Below are 9,100 nucleotides of genomic sequence, written 5' to 3' on the forward strand. Positions count from 1 at the left end.
AAAGTTTAGCATCTCGTATCCAAACACCCCCATATTCTCATGATGATGATGTACGCCGAGGTTTTATTTTCTCTTGTGTGGGAGTAATTTCTTAGAAGTGGTCATGCAAAAATGTTCAGCAACTCAAGATAAAAGAAGATGACATGATAAAAAAAAGATCACAACAACCGGGGCGGATCCAGCCAGAAGTTCCAGGGGGTTGAAGTCTTCTTGTAGCTCTTCCCCCACCTCCTCTCTCTTTTCTTCTTCTTCTCCCCTCACCTTTCTCCTCCCCTTCTCCAATGGAAGTTGCAGCCACTAGGAGGGCGGCAGCCCCACCCCAGCCCCCCTCCTGGATCCATCATTGACGACAACATGATATAGATATTACCATGGTTATTATTTTCTAACCATTCTACTTGATTTTGAAAAAAAAAACAATGCAAATGAAACACATGCAATTGCAAAGTTCGGATATAAAACTGCAATTGTACTTCAAGGTAGCCTCAAGATGTTTGAACTTGGGTCGAATTTATACAAACTGTATTAACATCTACATTACCAAATCAGAGCTTTGTTACAATGCTTTTAAAGTACCAGTGGTACCTGCAGGTACTTTCCTTTCTTATCCTTATTAAAAAAAGAATTAAATAGATTTGCACATAAGTAAAAGGGCGTCATAGTAATTTCTCACTATTTTTGATACTTGGTCCCACCAAATTGGTACTTCTCTTTAGGTCGATTTCGCCGGATGGACAACCCTTATTTTTTTCAAGCACTCTAAAATTTCTCTACCAAATAAATATGTTTCCAAACTGGATTTAACGAAATTAATTTTGCAATGCAGATGCTGGTGTAATTTTTCTATAAACTTTGTTAAATTTAGAGAACTTACTGGATAACCTCTTGCATTTTAGAACAGATGGGCCAGGTAGGTATCAGATTTGAGTTTTGACGGACATAGATATAATCTGACATTAACTATTTCTTGGCGAAGAGATGGATAATAACAATGCAGGCAGCAGTGGTGTTGTTTTTTCCCCCTCGAGCTTAATTCATGGTTCTTGTTTGTTTTTTGGCAAAACCAAAAGATATCAGTACTCTGTACGTACATCAGTACGTGCTTTTTCGCATATACCTCATCCATCATATCAGAGCCGTTGTCATTTAATGGTCAAGGTGCATTGCACTTGAGTTTCCTTCAAGCCACGGGAACAAGCTGTCAGTCGCACCAGGCCATCAGACACACCGCGGATCTACCCTCCTGCCAAAAAGCATACGATCGAGTGCCACGTACGACAAGAAGCGCCCCTGGATCGAAATGAGCTAGGGACGTGGTGATGTGTGTCGCTGCGCATCAACAAAAATGTCACCGGCGGGCCGGCGCCCAGTGCGTGATGCTAATTAACACGTAAACTTTTTGCTGATCAGTCGCTACTCGCTCGCTAAACATGTTCACACATAAATGGTAGTATGTCCATATTTTTAACTCTTGGACTCTTGGACACCTTACAATTCCACAGCCAATGTAAGCCTGTATTGATTCCTCGATATTTTCAGAAAATACTATCTTACAATAATTTTTATTTTGTATTCCCTTCGTCCCAAATTACTATTCGTTTTGGTTTCGCCAGATACATCATTTTTACTATATATCTAGACATAGGTATATATCTATGTGCATATCAAAATGTGTGTATATAGAAAAATCAAAACGAATAGTAATTTGGAACGGAAGAAGTATTTAAATTGAAACTTGCCATTACCATTATAATTTCATCACATATACAGCGCAAGACTGAAATCCATTTCGACGACTAGTCCAGCGGGCTGGCTCCAGTCGTCGGTCACCCCGCAGCTGGTTCCTTCTTCGCTCGGCTCCGTCGCCGCCGCCGCACCCAGGCAGCAGGCGCCACCAGCCGCCGCGGCGGCCACCCTGTTGCGCCTCCGAGCGCCGTCGGCCCAGCCTCTGATGTGCTCCGCGACGTCGTCGGCGAAGACGGCGCTCTTGAACGAGCTCCCCATCTGCAATAATGCACTCGTGCTGACTGAGTTCAGACTATGTATATATGCACGAAACAAATATGCTAGGCACGTGAAGTGAATGATAGGAGTGTCTCTTGATGATAAGGCGGAGGCCTACTGACATAAGTGACGATGCCGTAGAGAGGGATCGTGCTGTAGCTGCAGAGGACCTCGACGACGACACTGAAGAACAACAACGGAGAGATGCGCTGATCATCGGTGACTCATTTTTAACAGCATGAGATGGCACGAAGAGGATAAATTGATGTTCTTGCTACCATACGATGATTCTTGATATGCTGTATCCCGGTCCGTCCATCATGCAGGAGTTGACGCCAAACATCGCCTGCATGTATAAAACATAGTGCCCCAAAATCTCAATCGCCTAGAAAGCTAAGGGACGCATCCTCACATGCGCAATCCAAGACATAACAGATAACACTATCTGTCACTGACACAAGAGTTTGATGCTTGTGTGCTTACCAGCGTCCAGAAGAAGTACGCGAACTCGAACGCGTTCTGGAACAGGATGAAGTGGATGATGCTGAGAACGACCCGGGGGCTCTGGAACCAGAACAGCTCGTCCGAAGGGCACAAGACCCTCCTCGTCCGCGGCAAAGTGCTTCGTGGCGACCTCGTAAGCCAGCTTGTTTATAATGTGCTCCAGCTTTGCTCCGATCAGGAGCAGCAGCTGCAACAGGACATGTGAAACGTTAGCACAACAGGCAAAACAAAATCTTCAGTAGCAACAGCTAAAATGGTTTGTTTTACTTTTATATTATCCAGACCCTGTAACGGTAGTCCTACACTCCTACTGTTCAGGGTTTAGGAATCAGAAGCTGTCTAGCTGTTTGTATATTAGGAACACACAAATAGTACTTACAGCCAATCCAGAAGTTGGAGTGCCACCCTGAACAAAGAAAATTGCAGTAGACCATCACATTTGTGGATGCTACTAAAACTATGCAGGGATAAAGAACCGACAGACGTGAGAGCAAAACAGTGTCCATGTAAGAAAATTGAAGCATACCGGAGACATTGAATATCAAAAAGATCATCACGAATATCCAATGATACCATCTGCAGTCGAAACAGCAAAGGCAGGTACTTATTCGCTAGTCAGAACATAATTTCCAATGAGCAACATGTGTACTCTACAAGTACGACGGACTTACTTTATGCCAACTAATCTGTAGTTTGTGGTAGTTTTACATGAAAAGAGCAAGAGGAGGAGACAGTAGTTGGTTTGTAGCTCAGCCCTCAAACTAATCTGCTCTATGGTAACTTCGCAGTTTGAGAGAGGTTTATGCATTGCGGATCATGAAACCTTAGCGATCTATCCTTATTAGGGAATCTTTGTAAAAGTCTCGTAGCGTCCCTATGCAGTCACACCTCGGTAGTGTGATGAGTGCCTGATCAGCACAACATGGTTGGGTCTAAAGTTCTTCTGAACTTTTACGTGACTTGTGGGTAAAGATGTACAACCTCTGCAGAGTGTAAAACTGATATATCAGTCGTGCTCACGGTCAAGAGCGACCTGGATCCTCACATGATAATTGAACTTGAAGATTGACTTAAATCGTTATTCTAGTTATTTCTTGTGACCTTTCTGAGTACCAACCATAAGTGTACCCACCCTTACTTACTGCTGCTCAGAAGAGGAAAGTGTGTGAAGTTTTTTGAAGATGATGCTGAGTTCTAGGCGTACGCAGCCCCTAGTCAACTGCCTGTGAAGTTTGGAGCCTCCGTTTCCAGGATTAAGCTGTATATCTCTGATAGACTCATAAGTCATTACTTATATTCCTTTACGTGATACTGTTGCTGTTATTCACTAATGATGTCACTATATGTATGAAACTAGATCATGGCACACATATAGGTAGCACTGGGTGTGATAAGATCCTATCATGCCAGCTCGGGAGGTTGTGATGATTGATGTAGACCGGACCGCTCCCTTCATCGACCTTATCAAAGAGCACAAGTTACCCTTAGACAAGACAGAGGCAGAACAAGTCTCACGGCGCAGTAAGAACTATGTTTTAGTCAGAGACAAGCTTTAGCGAAGAGGCGCATCGTCAGACGTGCTCATGAAGTGCGTCTCATGGCAAGATGATAAGGACATATTGGAAGAGATCCACAAAGGCATTTGCGGCAACCACGCATCCTCACACACAATCATGGGTAAAGCTTTTAGATCAGGGTTCTATTGGCCAACAGCTCTCGCTTACGCCGAGGAACTAGTCCGTTGATGCCAAGGGTGCCAATTCTTCGCTAAGCAGCATCATGTACAAGCTGATCACCATACCACCCTCTTGGCCCCTTGCATGCTGGGGGCTTAACATGATTAGCTCACTCCCCACGGCGCTTGGAGGATTCAACCGAGTCCTGGTGGACATTGATAACTTTACCAAGTGGATTGAGGTGAAGCCAGTCACCTGCCCCAAATCAGATAGAGTACTCGACTTCCTCGACGAGCTTGTACATCTCTACGGCTTCCCTAATCGTATAATCACAGACCTGGGTTCAAACTTCAACAACCATGGGTTCTGGGAATACTGCGAGAACAGTGGGATCGACGTCCGGTATGTCTCCATCGCTCATCCGTGGGCCAACGGCCAGGTTGAGCTCGCCAACAGGATGGTGCTTGACGCTCTCAAGAAAAGGCTACACGACATCTCCAACACCAAGGGAGGCAAGTGGCTCAAGGAGCTACCCAATGTACTCTGGGGGCTACGTACCCAGCCATGCAAGCCTACAGGGCAATCATCCTACTTCCTGGTCTACGGATCCGAAGTTGTCCTACCTGCCAACGTTATGTGGAAATCTCCAACAATCAAGCAGTACGAGGAAGGCACAGCAGAAGAAACAAGGTGTCTAGACATTTACAACCTCAAAGAAGCTCGCCGCGCAGCACTCATCCAGTCCTCAAGATACCCCAACAGCCTCCACCGCTACCATGATCGAAATGTCAAAGAACAATTGTTCAACATAGGCGACATGGTCCTTCGTCGTATCCAGGACACCAAAGGGCTGCACAAGCTCAACTCACCATGGGAAGGACCTTTTATCATCTCCAAGGTCAATGGACCTGGATCATATCGACTACAACACCCCTTTGGTGAAGACGTCGACAACTCATGGAACAAAGAGCAACTCTGTCGATTTTATCCCTAATTTAGATTTGCATATTCATGTAAATCGGCCATCGGTCCTAGTTGTAGATTTACAATCCAATAAAGCAATCATATTTTTATCGTAATTCGACTACTTATTTCTGCCTTATCATGGGTTGTAATAACAAGTCCGCACAACTACAATGAGCTATTCAACTTCCTGGGCAAAATCGCCCAAATCGCAGCTTGTAATAACATGTCTGCACAACTCCAATGAACTATTCAGCTCCCTGGACAAAAGTTGCCCAAATGCTGCTTGTAATAGTAAGTCTGCTAAAATTTAATGAGTTATTCAAATCACTGGACAAAATTATCCAAACGCAGCTTGCAAAGTAAGTCTGTAGTAAACTTCATAAGTTGCTGACTCATAGGACAAATCTGTTCCTTAGTGGCTTGCAAAAAGAAGCCATCAGTACCTCAGGAGTTAATCAACTATCTGAGTAATTATTCACTAGACAAATCTGTCTAGTTGCGGCTTGTAATAACAAGTCCGCTGTTACGAGCTTTCTAGAGCATAACATCAATACAACTCAGGAAAGTTGTAAAGATAGGCTCTAGTCGTCGAAACCCTGAAGGGACTACTCGCCCGCTAGTCTACTAACCAGATAGCTTGAGTACTCGTGCTCAACACAAGGACACGCGTCCTAAGTACTCTATTGTGCATCTGATGAGGCTCACAAAAGAAGCCTTGTGCACAGACACTCACATTAATTGTACGAGCAAACATTAGAATTAATTGTGAGAGGCACTAAAAATAACAAGTCGCAAAGCAAAAAATAATTGCGCAAAGACTAATATATAGTGCATATCGAGCACACATAATTGTTTTCTTTACAATACTAATGTCTGCTTGATACGGATCTACTCAAGGTTCAATTGCTTGGCCAATTCTTCAGCAATTGGGGCTATCTCCCGCATATATTGTTGAAGGGCTTCATCAGTACAGTCATCCGCCCCGCCTGGGTGCCAAATCGGCTTTTGGGGAGAATGACTTCACGGAACTCAACACCTGCTGGGAGATCGACTTGGCCATCTTCTAAATATAGCCTGAAAGCTTCTCCGGCACATCCTTTAGTATATCTTCCAGTGGACGGGACTCCACACCCTCAACTCGGGGTTCAATCATGTCCGCAATTGGCTGGGCGGCTTCGACAATCTTGCTCAAAGTGGATGTTGCTGTCATCATCTCCGACTCACGCTCTTAGATGGTCTTCATGGCATTGACCAAGTCGATTTCACCATCTTCGTGCATTTTCTTCTCCTTCTCTAGGTGATGCTCTAGATTCTCATATTTTAATATTAGCTTATCATGCTGATCGTCTACATGGTAATGCGCATTCTTCCAATTTGTGACTTGCCCCTAGAGATCTTTGTTTAACTTTTTGAGCACTGCACAAATAATGCACAAGAAGATAAGTGTTACAAATAGAATCAGTACTCGGAATCCAACGAGAAGAGCAATTACCTTTGATTTGCTGGTTCAACAATTTGTTGTGCCCCTTGAGACGGTCTTTCTCTTCCTCAAGTTGCTGGATGCGATTATGATACTCAGCGGCAGCTCCATCATACTTCATCAGTAGTCGAGAGAAGTACTCCCTCTCCTTGGCAAGTTCTTTCTCAAGGGCCTCAGCACAGAGTACTGTGTCCCCATAGCTTTCAAGCATCTAAGACTTGCGGCGGGAGCATTTGATAACATCCTGTGCTACACAATAAGTACTCATATCAAGGCATGGATACTAATTGGAAGTTATGTGTCAATGGAACAAGCCAGATCAAGCATACCTCTGCGTAAGCACCGATACAGCAGTGCATCTCCATCATTCCAGCAACCACATCCACGTGTAGCAGAGTGTTGTCGAGTAGTTGGATTTCTTCAAGACGAATTTCTCCAGCCGATAGAGGATCCGCACGAGCTTCAGAATCAATTGTGCTGCACGGAACCATGATAAGGTTTGTCGATGGACCTAGCTCGGAGGACGCGTTAACGGCATGACCTCCAAAACTGTCGCCACTTCAATTTCCACCTCTGGCTCGGGGGCCACAGGAGTAGCCATGGTGCTAGAAGTAGTCGCCGCCACTTCTTCGGGTACTTATCGCTCGGGGGCTGGCGGCACAACATCAGTTGACGATGCCAACACCTCATGCATAAGAGCCACCACGGCAGATGTAGCCCTTGGAGTAGACGGTTTCTCCACAATTTGCTCCTGCGGTGGAAGGACTGCTTGAGCATGGATGATGTCTCGGGTTGAGCGGCTATCACCATCAGCCGAAGGACCGGAGTCAGGTCTAGACAAATTCATGTCCGAAGATATCCTAAGCAGATAAGATTTCATCAAATAGACAGAAAAGAGAGTTACAATAAGTACTCACGGGAGCAACAAGACATACCTTGTAGATCTCCTCAACTTCAAAGAGGGTTCTCCTATAAGGCGCAGAGGTTTGATGGTAGGAGACAGTCCCTTTGGCGCAGCTTGAATGGTCGTAGCATGATCATTACCAACCTTAGCCACCGCCTCTGCTGTTCGAGTTATTCTTGCGCCGGCAGGGTCCACCATCAATCCAGATGTGTTGCTATCAACAACAACATGAGGCTCCGGAGCATCTTCAATGTTGATCATCTCCTCGATGACCGGCGACTTGTCTTGCGCAGCTAGAGCGGTTGCCTTTTCAGCACCCGTCGCCAGCTCGAGTACCTGCAATCCACAAGTGTCATCTTGAGTAGATACGATATTAACAATGGAAACATCCTTTGGAAGTACATGATAATGGTATTAACATTGGAAACATCCTTTGGAAGTACATGATAATCATGATCTTGTCCTTCATAGGTAATTACCTTGGGAGGCACATCATCTTCTGATATAGACTTTTTCACGCTCTGTTTTGCAATGACGGCCCTCTTTTCTTCGATGGTGGAGGGATTGCGGCTTCAAGCTCATCTGTTGTAGAGCATTTCTTCATTGCACAGGAAGACCCAACCTTAGCAGACGACTGAGCCCTGACTTCATCCGTAGCATCAGAACTAGTGCAGTTGGAGGATTCGACTACCTCCTCCTTTTGGTCATCGCCTCCTATGACTTCCCGCGTAAACAAGCGATGAGTGGCTTCATAGACATTTTCAGATCCGGGAGGAGGAGGAGCAGAGAAGTACAAAGTAACATCTTCCTGCAAAATGAGACAAGTCAGTTGACCAGGACATTCAAAATAAGTACTTGGGCGCTAAGGCCACGGGTACTTACAGGCTTCGGCGGGTGTGAGTCACTGAATTCCTACAAATAGTGGCGATCTCGCCCACGTTCTTGAACATTCGCTTGAGCCTCGTCATGACTTCATCCGTGCTGATTTCATTAGAAGAGAATCTGGATAGATCATCAAGACCTGTGTACTCGTAGCCTAAGTGACAGCACTGTTGTAGCGGCTGAATCTGTCGCTTCATAAAGCTGAATGCGACGCCAATACCTGTCAGACCTTGTTCATTCAGAACTGCTATCCACTTCACCAGCTTGGGTACTTGCAGGCAATTGTCATGCTTTGGATCATCAAGCCACCAGTTGTTCCAAGAAGGACAGTGTCCTGTTAGCTTGTTGAGTTTCGGATCATGGTTGCCAATGTAGCACCATTTTTCCTTCCACCCGGCATTGGAGTCTATCAGTTCATTGCCTAGATACTGACTGCTCATTGTCTCTTGCATTTGAATTTTGGCACCTCCAACCAAGAGGGTATGGTCTTTTGAGGGTTGAGGCTTCACACGGAAAAATTTTCGGAATAACTGAAAATGCGGCCTGATCCCCAGAAAAGCTTCACAGAAGTGGATGAAAATAGCAATGTGGAAGATCTCATTGGGGTTTAGATGAACCAACTCCAATTTATAGAAATCCAGCAAGCCTTAGAAGAAATCTGAAGCCAACAATGCAAGACCTGGG

This window comes from Setaria italica, chromosome VII (genome assembly GCF_000263155.2).
Source record: "Setaria italica strain Yugu1 chromosome VII, Setaria_italica_v2.0, whole genome shotgun sequence".
In the NCBI taxonomy this organism is placed as follows: domain Eukaryota; kingdom Viridiplantae; phylum Streptophyta; class Magnoliopsida; order Poales; family Poaceae; genus Setaria; species Setaria italica.